General features: G+C 53.7%; 1 protein-coding gene across 4 annotated transcripts in view; it reads right to left on the bottom strand.

The window, feature by feature from the left end:
* Positions 1–5613, bottom strand: part of QPRT (quinolinate phosphoribosyltransferase) — a 72050-nt gene extending 66437 nt beyond the window's left edge. For 3 of the 4 annotated variants that reach the window (XM_085518222.1, XM_085518221.1, XM_085518223.1), the window contains exon 1: positions 5521–5612. The gene's annotated coding sequence lies outside the window, so the exon portion shown is untranslated. Of the gene's footprint in view, positions 1–5520 lie in introns of all 4 variants that reach the window. The other variant, XM_085518220.1, reaches the window with a different exon arrangement.
* Positions 5614–12689: the final 7076 nt, after the last annotated feature.

Raw genomic sequence — 12689 nt, 5'->3', positions numbered from 1 at the left:
ATCCAGCCCCATAGATCTGGGGGTCCCAGCCCCATAGATCTTGGGGTCCTGACCCCAATCCTGCCCCATAGATCTGGGTCTCCTGACCCCAATCCTGCCCCATAGATCTGGGGGTCCCAGCCCCAATCCAGCCCCATAGATCTGGGTCTCCTGACCCCAATCCAGCCCCATAGATCTGGGGGTCCCAGCCCCAATCCAGCCCCATAGATCTGGGTCTCCTGACCCCAATCCAGCCCCATAGATCTGGGGGTCCCAGCCCCAATCCAGCCCCATAGATCTGGGTCTCCTGACCCCAATCCTGCCCCATAGATCTGGGTCTCCTGACCCCAATCCTGCCCCATAGATCTGGGTCTCCTGACCCCAATCCAGCCCCATAGATCTGGGGGTCCCAGCCCCAATCCAGCCCCATAGATCTGGGTCTCCTGACCCCAATCCAGCCCCATAGATCTGGGGGTCCTGCCCCATAGATTTGGGGGTCCTGACCCCAATCCTGCCCCATAGATCTGGTGGTCCTGCCCCATAGATTTGGGGGTCCTGACCCCAATCCAGCCCCATAGATCTGGGTCTCCTCACCTCAATCCAGCCCCATAGATCTGGGGGTCCCAGCCCCATAGATCTTGGGGTCCTGACCCCAGTCCTGCCCCATAGATCTGGGGGTCCCCATCAAACCCCATAGATCTGGGGGTCCCAGCCCCATAGATCTGGGGGTCCTGACCCCAATCCTGCCCCATAGATCTGGGGGTCCTGCCCCATAGATTTGGGGGTCCTGACCCCAATCCTGCCCCATAGATCTGGGGGTCCCAGCCCCAATCCTGCCCCATAGATCTGGGGGTCCCAGCCCTATAGATCTGGGGGTCCTGACCTCAATCCTGCCCCATAGATCTGGGGGTCCCCATCCAGCCCCATAGATCTGGGGGTCCCCATCAAACCCCATAGATCTGGGGGTCCCAGCCCCATAGATCTTGGGGTCCCGACCCCAATCCTGCCCCATAGATCTGGTGGTCCTGCCCCATAGATTTGGGGGTCCTGACCCCAATCCAGCCCCATAGATCTGGGTCTCCTCACCTCAATCCAGCCCCATAGATCTGGGGGTCCCAGCCCTATAGATCTGGGGGTCCTGACCTCAATCCTGCCCCATAGATCTGGGGGTCCCAGCCCCAATCCAGCCCCATAGATCTGGGGGTCCTGCCCCATAGATTTGGGGGTCCTGACCCCAATCCAGCCCCATAGATCTGGGTCTCCTCACCTCAATCCAGCCCCATAGATCTGGGGGTCCCAGCCCCATAGATCTTGGGGTCCCGACCCCAATCCTGCCCCATAGATCTGGGTCTCCTCACCTCAATCCAGCCCCATAGATCTGGGGGTCCCAGCCCTATAGATCTGGGGGTCCTGACCTCAATCCTGCCCCATAGATCTGGGGGTCCCCATCCAGCCCCATAGATCTGGGGGTCCCCATCAAACCCCATAGATCTGGGGGTCCCAGCCCCATAGATCTGGGGGTCCTGACCCCAATCCTGCCCCATAGATCTGGTGGTCCTGCCCCATAGATCTGGGGGTCCCAGCCCCAATCCAGCCCCATAGATCTGGGTCTCCTCACCTCAATCCAGCCCCATAGATCTGGGGGTCCCAGCCCCATAGATCTTGGGGTCCCGACCCCAATCCTGCCCCATAGATCTGGGTCTCCTGACCCCAATCCTGCCCCATAGATCTGGGGGTCCCAGCCCCAATCCAGCCCCATAGATCTGGGGGTCCCAGCCCCAATCCAGCCCCATAGATCTGGGGGTCCTGCCCCATAGATTTGGGGGTCCTGAGCCCAATCCTGCCCCATAGATCTGGGTCTCCTCACCTCAATCCTGCCCCATAGATCTGGGGGTCCCAGCCCTATAGATCTGGGGGTCCTGACCTCAATCCTGCCCCATAGATCTGGTGGTCCTGCCCCATAGATTTGGGGGTCCTGACCCCAATCCTGCCCCATAGATCTGGTGGTCCTGCCCCATAGATCTGGGGGTCCTGACCCCAATCCTGCCCCATAGATCTGGTGGTCCTGCCCCATAGATTTGGGGGTCCTGACCCCAATCCAGCCCCATAGATCTGGGTCTCCTCACCTCAATCCAGCCCCATAGATCTGGGGGTCCCAGCCCCATAGATTTGGGGGTCCTGACCTTAATCCTGCCCCATAGATCTGGTGGTCCTGCCCCATAGATCTGGGGGTCCCAGCCCCAATCCAGCCCCATAGATCTGGGTCTCCTCACCTCAATCCAGCCCCATAGATCTGGGGGTCCCAGCCCCATAGATCTGGGGGTCCTGACCTCAATCCTGCCCCATAGATCTGGGGGTCCCCATCAAACCCCATAGATCTGGGGGTCCCAGCCCCATAGATCTGGGGGTCCTGACCCCAATCCTGCCCCATAGATCTGGGTCTCCTCACCCCAATCCTGCCCCATAGATCTGGTGGTCCTGCCCCATAGATCTTGGGGTCCCGACCCCAATCCTGCCCCATAGATCTGGGTCTCCTGACCCCAATCCTGCCCCATAGATCTGGGGGTCCCAGCCCCAATCCTGCCCCATAGATCTGGGTCTCCTCACCTCAATCCAGCCCCATAGATCTGGGGGTCCTGCCCCATAGATTTGGGGGTCCTGACCCCAGTCCTGCCCCATAGATCCGTGGCCCCACATCAGCCCCACATCAGCCCCACATCAGCCCCACATCAGCCCCATAGATCTGCCCTTTGTTCCCCCCCCCCTTTCCTCCCCCCACATCAATGGGGTCCAAAGTCCAACCCAAAACCTCCACGTCCTCATCCCAGCCCCACACTTATGGGGCTGACCCACAGCTATGGGGCAGAACCCCAATCTATGGGGCAGAACTCACCTCTATGGGGTAGAAACCCATTCTATGGGGCAGAACCCCAATCTATGGGGCAGAACTCACCTCTATGGGGTAGAAACCCATTCTATGGGGCAGAACCCCAATCTATGGGGCAGAACTCACCTCTATGGGGCTGAACCCCCCTCTATGGGGCAGAACCTCAATCTATGGGGCAGAAACCCAATCTATGGGGCAGAGCTCAGTGCTATGGGGCAGAACCCCAATCTATGGGGCAGAACTCACCTCTATGGGGCAGAACCCCCCTCTATGGGGCAGAACCTCAATCTATGGGGCAGAAACCCATTCTATGGGGCAGAAACCCAATCTATGGGGCAGAACCTCAATCTATGGGGCAGAACCTCAATCTATGGGGCAGAACCCCAATCTATGGGGCAGAACTCACCTCTATGGGGCAGAACTCCAATCTATGGGGCAGAACCTCAATCTATGGGGCAGAACTCCAATCTATGGGACAGAGCTCAGTGCTATGGGGCAGAACCCCCCCTCTATGGGGCAGAACCTCAATCTATGGGGCAGAACCTCAATCTATGGGGCAGAAACCCATTCTATGGGGCAGAACCCCAATCTATGGGGCAGAACCTCAATCTATGGGGCAGAACCTCAATCTATGGGGCAGAAACCCATTCTATGGGGCAGAAACCCAATCTATGCGACAGAGCTCAGTGCTATGGGGCAGAACCCCCCCTCTATGGGGCAGAACCTCAATCTATGGGGCAGAACCTCAATCTATGGGGCAGAAACCCATTCTATGGGGCAGAACCCCAATCTATGGGGCAGAACCTCAATCTATGGGGCAGAATCCCAATCTATGGGGCAGAACTCACCTCTATGGGGCAGAACCTCAATCTATGGGGCAGAACCTCAATCTATGGGGCAGAAACCCAATCTATGGGGCAGAGCTCAGTGCTATGGGGTAGAACCCCCCCTCTATGGGGCAGAACCTCAATCTATGGGGCAGAACCTCAATCTATGGGGCAGAACCTCAATCTATGGGGCAGAATCCCAATCTATGGGGCAGAACTCACCTCTATGGGGCAGAACCCCAATCTATGGGGCAGAGCTCAGTGCTATGGGGCAGAACCCCAATCTATGGGGCAGAACCCCCCTCTATGGGGCAGAACCTCAATCTATGGGGCAGAAACCCAATCTATGGGGCAGAGCTCAGTGCTATGGGGCAGAACCCCAATCTATGGGGCAGAACTCACCTCTATGGGGCAGAACCCCCCTCTATGGGGCAGAACCTCAATCTATGGGGCAGAAACCCATTCTATGGGGCAGAAACCCAATCTATGGGGCAGAACCTCAATCTATGGGGCAGAACCTCAATCTATGGGGCAGAACCCCAATCTATGGGGCAGAACTCACCTCTATGGGGCAGAACTCCAATCTATGGGGCAGAACCTCAATCTATGGGGCAGAACTCCAATCTATGGGACAGAGCTCAGTGCTATGGGGCAGAACCCCCCCTCTATGGGGCAGAACCTCAATCTATGGGGCAGAACCTCAATCTATGGGGCAGAAACCCATTCTATGGGGCAGAACCCCAATCTATGGGGCAGAACCTCAATCTATGGGGCAGAACCTCAATCTATGGGGCAGAAACCCATTCTATGGGGCAGAAACCCAATCTATGCGACAGAGCTCAGTGCTATGGGGCAGAACCCCCCCTCTATGGGGCAGAACCTCAATCTATGGGGCAGAACCTCAATCTATGGGGCAGAAACCCATTCTATGGGGCAGAACCCCAATCTATGGGGCAGAACCTCAATCTATGGGGCAGAATCCCAATCTATGGGGCAGAACTCACCTCTATGGGGCAGAACCTCAATCTATGGGGCAGAACCTCAATCTATGGGGCAGAAACCCAATCTATGGGGCAGAGCTCAGTGCTATGGGGTAGAACCCCCCCTCTATGGGGCAGAACCTCAATCTATGGGGCAGAACCTCAATCTATGGGGCAGAACCTCAATCTATGGGGCAGAATCCCAATCTATGGGGCAGAACTCACCTCTATGGGGCAGAACCCCAATCTATGGGGCAGAGCTCAGTGCTATGGGGCAGAACCCCAATCTATGGGGCAGAACTCACCTCTATGGGGCAGAACCTCAATCTATGGGGCAGAACCTCAATCTATGGGGCAGAACTCACCTCTATGGGGCTGAACCCCCCTCTATGGGGCAGAACCTCAATCTATGGGGCAGAAACCCAATCTATGGGGCAGAGCTCAGTGCTATGGGGCAGAACCCCAATCTATGGGGCAGAACTCACCTCTATGGGGCAGAACCCCCCTCTATGGGGCAGAACCTCAATCTATGGGGCAGAAACCCATTCTATGGGGCAGAAACCCAATCTATGGGGCAGAACCTCAATCTATGGGGCAGAACCTCAATCTATGGGGCAGAATCCCAATCTATGGGGCAGAACTCACCTCTATGGGGCAGAACCCCAATCTATGGGGCAGAGCTCAGTGCTATGGGGCAGAACCCCCCCTCTATGGGGCAGAACCTCAATCTATGGGGCAGAAACCCATTCTATGGGGCAGAAACCCATTCTATGGGGCAGAACTCACCTCTATGGGGCAGAACCCCAATCTATGGGGCAGAACCCCAAATCTATGGGGCCGAACTCACCTCTATGGGGCCGAGCTGTGGGTCCCTGTGACCTTCGGATTGATCTATGGGGCAATGCGGCCCTATAAGAGGCCCTATAAGGGGGGGGGGGGGCTCGGCCCTATAGCTCCGCCCATAGGGGGGGTGGGGAGGAACCCGGATGTGTGGGGTGGAGCAAGACCCCATAAGTGTGGGGCAGCCCCATAAGTGCCACCCCATAAGTGTCACCCCATAATGTGGGTCACCCCATAAGTGTCACCCCATAAGTGTCACCCCATAAGTGTCACCCCATAAGTGTCACCCCATAATGTGGGTCACCCCATAAGTGTCACCCCATAAGTGTCACCCCATAAGTGTCACCCCATAAGTGTCACCCCATAAATGTGGGTCACCCCATAAGTGTCACCCCATAATTGTCACCCCATAAGTGTCACCCCATAAGTGTCACCCCATAAGTGTCACCCCATAATGTGGGTCACCCCATAAGTGTCACCCCATAATGTGGGTCACCCCATAAGTGTCACCCCATAAGTGTCACCCCATAAGTGTCACCCCATAAGTGTCACCCCATAATGTGGGTCACCCCATAAGTGTCACCCCATAAGTGTCACCCCATAAGTGTCACCCCATAAGTGTCACCCCATAAGTGTCACCCCATAAGTGTGGGGCAGCCCCATAAGTGTCACCCCATAATGTGGGTCACCCCATAAGTGTCACCCCATAAGTGTCACCCCATAATGTGGGTCACCCCATAATGTGGGTCACCCCATAAGTGTCACCCCATAAATGTGGGTCACCCCATAAGTGTCACCCCATAAGTGTCACCCCATAATGTGGGTCACCCCATAATGTGGGTCACCCCATAAGTGTCACCCCATAAATGTGGGTCACCCCATAAGTGTCACCCCATAATGTGGGTCACCCCATAAGTGTCACCCCATAAGTGTCACCCCATAAATGTGGGTCACCCCATAATCTGGGTCACCCCATAAGTGTCACCCCATAAATGTGGGTCACCCCATAAGTGTCACCCCATAAATGTGGGGCAGCCCCATAAGTGTCACCCCATAAGTGTCACCCCATAAATGTGGGTCACCCCATAAGTGTCACCCCATAAGTGTCACCCCATAAGTGTCACCCCATAAATGTGGGTCACCCCATAAGTGTCACCCCATAAATGTGGGTCACCCCATAAGTGTCACCCCATAAGTGTGGGGCAGCCCCATAAGTGTCACCCCATAAGTGTCACCCCATAAGTGTCACCCCATAAATGTGGGTCACCCCATAATCTGGGTCACCCCATAAGTGTGGGTCACCCCATAAGTGTCACCCCATAAGTGTCACCCCATAAGTGTCACCCCATAATGTGGGTCACCCCATAAGTGTCACCCCATAAGTGTCACCCCATAAGTGTCACCCCATAAATGTGGGTCACCCCATAATCTGGGTCACCCCATAAGTGTCACCCCATAAGTGTCACCCCATAAATGTGGGTCACCCCATAAGTGTCACCCCATAAGTGTCACCCCATAAGTGTCACCCTATAAGTGTGGGTCACCCCATAAGTGTCACCCCATAAGTGTCACCCTATAAATGTGGGTCACCCCATAAGTGTCACCCCATAAGTGTCACCCCATAATGTGGGGCAGCCCCATAAGTGTCACCCTATAAATGTGGGTCACCCCATAATGTGGGTCACCCCATAAGTGTCACCCCATAAGTGTCACCCCATAAGTGTCACCCCATAAGTGTCACCCCATAAATGTGGGTCACCCCATAAGTGTCACCCCATAATGTGGGTCACCCCATAAGTGTCACCCCATAAGTGTCACCCCATAATGTGGGTCACCCCATAAGTGTCACCCCATAAGTGTCACCCCATAAGTGTCACCCCATAAGTGTCACCCCATAAATGTGGGTCACCCCATAAGTGTCACCCCATAAGTGTCACCCCATAAGTGTCACCCCATAAATGTGGGTCACCCCATAAGTGTCACCCCATAATGTGGGGCAGCCCCATAAGTGTCACCCTATAAGTGTGGGTCACCCCATAATCTGGGTCACCCCATAAGTGTCACCCCATAAGTGTCACCCCATAAGTGTCACCCCATAATGTGGGTCACCCCATAAGTGTCACCCCATAAGTGTCACCCCATAAGTGTCACCCTATAAATGTGGGTCACCCCATAAGTGTCACCCCATAAGTGTCACCCCATAATGTGGGTCACCCCATAAGTGTCACCCCATAAGTGTCACCCCATAAGTGTCACCCCATAAATGTGGGTCACCCCATAAGTGTCACCCCATAAGTGTCACCCCATAAGTGTCACCCTATAAATGTGGGTCACCCCATAATGTGGGGCAGCCCCATAAGTGTCACCCCATAATGTGGGTCACCCCATAAGTGTCACCCCATAAGTGTCACCCCATAAATGTGGGTCACCCCATAATGTGGGTCACCCCATAAGTGTCACCCCATAAGTGTCACCCCATAAGTGTCACCCCATAAGTGTCACCCCATAAGTGTCACCCCATAATGTGGGTCACCCCATAAGTCTCACCCCATAAGTGTCACCCCATAAGTGTCACCCCATAAATGTGGGTCACCCCATAAGTGTCACCCCATAAGTGTCACCCCATAAATGTGGGTCACCCCATAAGTGTCACCCCATAAGTGTCACCCCATAAGTGTCACCCCATAAGTGTCACCCTATAATGTGGGTCACCCCATAAGTGTCACCCTATAAGTGTCACCCCATAAGTGTCACCCCATAAGTGTCACCCCATAATGTGGGTCACCCCATAAGTGTCACCCCATAATGTGGGTCACCCCATAAGTGTCACCCCATAAGTGTCACCCCATAATGTGGGTCACCCCATAAGTGTCACCCCATAATCTGGGTCACCCCATAAGTGTCACCCCATAATCTGGGTCACCCCATAAGTGTCACCCCATAATCTGGGTCACCCCATAAGTGTCACCCCATAATGTGGGTCACCCCATAAGTGTCACCCCATAAGTGTCACCCCATAAGTGTCACCCCATAATGTGGGTCACCCCATAAGTGTCACCCCATAAGTGTCACCCCATAATGTGGGTCACCCCATAAGTGTCACCCCATAAGTGTCACCCCATAAGTGTCACCCCATAAGTGTCACCCCATAATGTGGGTCACCCCATAAGTGTCACCCCATAAGTGTCACCCCATAAGTGTCACCCCATAAGTGTCACCCCATAATGTGGGTCACCCCATAAGTGTCACCCCATAATGTGGGTCACCCCATAAGTGTCACCCCGTAAGTGTCACCCCATAAGTGTCACCCCATAAGTGTCACCCCATAAGTGTCACCCCATAATGTGGGTCACCCCATAAGTGTCACCCCATAAGTGTCACCCCATAAGTGTCACCCCATAATGTGGGTCACCCCATAAGTGTCACCCCATAAGTGTCACCCCATAAATGTGGGTCACCCCATAAGTGTCACCCCATAAGTGTCACCCCATAAGTGTCACCCCATAAGTGTGGGTCACCCCATAAGTGTCACCCCATAAGTGTCACCCCATAAATGTGGGTCACCCCATAAGTGTCACCCCATAAATGTGGGTCACCCCATAAGTGTCACCCCATAAGTGTCACCCCATAAATGTGGGTCACCCCATAAATGTGGGTCACCCCATAAGTGTCACCCCATAAGTGTCACCCCATAAGTGTCACCCCATAAATGTGGGTCACCCCATAAGTGACACCCCATAAGTGTCACCCCATAATGTGGGGCAGCCCCATAAGTGTCACCCCATAAGTGTCACCCCATAAGTGTCACCCCATAAGTGTCACCCCATAATGTGGGTCACCCCATAAGTGTCACCCCATAAGTGTCACCCCATAAGTGTCACCCCATAATGTGGGTCACCCCATAAGTGTCACCCCATAAGTGTCACCCCATAAATGTGGGTCACCCCATAAGTGTCACCCCATAAGTGTCACCCCATAATGTGGGTCACCCCATAAGTGTCACCCCATAAGTGTCACCCCATAAGTGTGGGTCACCCCATAAGTGTCACCCCATAAGTGTCACCCCATAAATGTGGGTCACCCCATAAGTGTCACCCCATAAGTGTCACCCCATAAGTGTCACCCCATAATGTGGGTCACCCCATAAGTGTCACCCCATAAGTGTGGGGCAGCCCTATAAGGGTCACCCCATAAGTGTCACCCCATAAGTGTCACCCCATAAGTGTCACCCCATAAGTGTCACCCCATAATGTGGGTCACCCCATAAGTGTCACCCCATAAGTGTCACCCCATAAGTGTCACCCCATAAGTGTCACCCCATAAATGTGGGTCACCCCATAAGTGTCACCCCATAAGTGTCACCCCATAAGTGACACCCCATAATGTGGGTCACCCCATAAGTGTCACCCCATAAGTGTCACCCCATAAGTGTCACCCCATAAATGTCACCCCATAAGTGTCACCCCATAATGTGGGGCAGCCCCATAAGTGTCACCCCATAAGTGTCACCCCATAATGTGGGTCACCCCATAAGTGTCACCCCATAAGTGTCACCCCATAAGTGTCACCCCATAATGTGGGTCACCCCATAAGTGTCACCCCATAATGTGGGTCACCCCATAAGTGTCACCCCATAAGTGTCACCCCATAAATGTGGGTCACCCCATAAGTGTCACCCTATAAATGTGGGTCACCCCATAAGTGTCACCCCATAAGTGTCACCCCATAAGTGTCACCCCATAATGTGGGTCACCCCATAAGTGTCACCCCATAAGTGTCACCCCATAAGTGTCACCCCATAAATGTGGGTCACCCCATAAGTGTCACCCCATAAGTGTCACCCCATAAATGTGGGTCACCCCATAAGTGTCACCCCATAAGTGTCACCCCATAATGTGGGTCACCCCATAAATGTGGGTCACCCCATAAGTGTCACCCCATAAGTGTCACCCCATAAGTGTCACCCCATAAATGTGGGTCACCCCATAAGTGTCACCCCATAAGTGTCACCCCATAAGTGTCACCCCATAAGTGTCACCCCATAATGTGGGTCACCCCATAATGTGGGTCACCCCATAAGTGTCACCCCATAAGTGTCACCCCATAATGTGGGTCACCCCATAAGTGTCACCCCATAAGTGTCACCCCATAAGTGTCACCCCATAAATGTGGGTCACCCCATAAGTGTCACCCCATAAGTGTCACCCCATAAGTGTCACCCCATAAGTGTCACCCCATAAGTGTCACCCCATAATGTGGGTCACCCCATAAGTGTCACCCCATAAGTGTCACCCCATAAATGTGGGTCACCCCATAAGTGTCACCCCATAAGTGTCACCCCATAAATGTGGGTCACCCCATAAGTGTCACCCCATAATGTGGGTCACCCCATAAGTGTCACCCCATAATCTGGGTCACCCCATAAATGTGGGTCACCCCATAAGTGTCACCCCATAAGTGTCACCCCATAAATGTGGGTCACCCCATAAGTGTCACCCCATAAGTGTCACCCCATAAGTGTCACCCCATAAGTGTCACCCCATAAGTGTCACCCCATAAATGTGGGGCAGCCCCATAAGTGTCACCCCATAAGTGTCACCCCATAAGTGTCACCCCATAATGTGGGTCACCCCATAAGTGTCACCCCATAAGTGTCACCCCATAAGTGTCACCCCATAAATGTGGGGCAGCCCCATAAGTGTCACCCCATAAATGTGGGTCACCCCATAAGTGTCACCCCATAATGTGGGTCACCCCATAAGTGTCACCCCATAATGTGGGTCACCCCATAAGTGTCACCCCATAAGTGTCACCCCATAAATGTGGGTCACCCCATAAGTGTCACCCCATAATGTGGGTCACCCCATAAGTGTCACCCCATAAGTGTGGGGCAGCCCCATAAGTGTCACCCCATAAATGTGGGTCACCCCATAAGTGTCACCCCATAAGTGTCACCCCATAAGTGTCACCCCATAATGTGGGTCACCCCATAAGTGTCACCCCATAAGTGTCACCCCATAAATGTGGGTCACCCCATAAGTGTCACCCCATAAGTGTCACCCCATAAATGTGGGTCACCCCATAAGTGTCACCCCATAAGTGTCACCCCATAAGTGTCACCCTATAAATGTGGGTCACCCCATAAGTGTCACCCCATAAGTGTCACCCCATAAGTGTCACCCCATAATGTGGGTCACCCCATAAGTGTCACCCCATAAGTGTCACCCCATAAGTGTCACCCCATAATGTGGGTCACCCCATAAGTGTCACCCCATAAGTGTCACCCCATAAGTGTCACCCCATAAATGTGGGTCACCCCATAAGTGTCACCCCATAAGTGTCACCCCATAAGTGTCACCCCATAAGTGTCACCCCATAATGTGGGTCACCCCATAAGTGTCACCCCATAAGTGTCACCCCATAATGTGGGTCACCCCATAAGTGTCACCCCATAAGTGTCACCCCATAAGTGTCACCCCATAAGTGTCACCCCATAAATGTGGGTCACCCCATAAGTGTCACCCCATAAGTGTCACCCCATAAGTGTCACCCCATAATGTGGGTCACCCCATAAGTGTCACCCCATAAGTGCCACCCTATAAATGTGGGTCACCCCATAAGTGTCACCCCATAAGTGTCACCCCATAAGTGTCACCCCATAATGTGGGGCAGCCCCATAAGTGTCACCCCATAAGTGTCACCCTATAAGTGTGGGCCACCCCATAAATGTGGGTCACCCCATAAGTGTCACCCTATAAATGTGGGTCACCCCATAAGTGTCACCCCATAAGTGTCACCCCATAAGTGTCACCCCATAATGTGGGTCACCCCATAAGTGTCACCCCATAAGTGTCACCCCATAAATGTGGGTCACCCCATAAGTGTCACCCCATAAGTGTCACCCCATAAGTGTCACCCCATAAGTGTCACCCCATAAGTGTCACCCCATAATGTGGGTCACCCCATAAGTGTCACCCCATAAGTGTCACCCCATAAGTGTCACCCCATAATGTGGGTCACCCCATAAGTGTCACCCCATAAGTGTCACCCCATAATGTGGGTCACCCCATAAGTGTCACCCCATAATGTGGGTCACCCCATAAGTGTCACCCCATAAGTGTCACCCCATAATGTGGGTCACCCCATAAGTGTCACCCCATAAGTGTCACCCCATAA

Source organism: Coturnix japonica, chromosome 17 (genome assembly GCF_054131305.1).
Source record: "Coturnix japonica strain WE chromosome 17, WE-NBRP24, whole genome shotgun sequence".
NCBI lineage: Eukaryota > Metazoa > Chordata > Aves > Galliformes > Phasianidae > Coturnix > Coturnix japonica.
The sequence above is the reverse complement of the archived record's forward strand: the minus strand, read 5'-3'. Positions and strand labels throughout refer to the sequence as shown.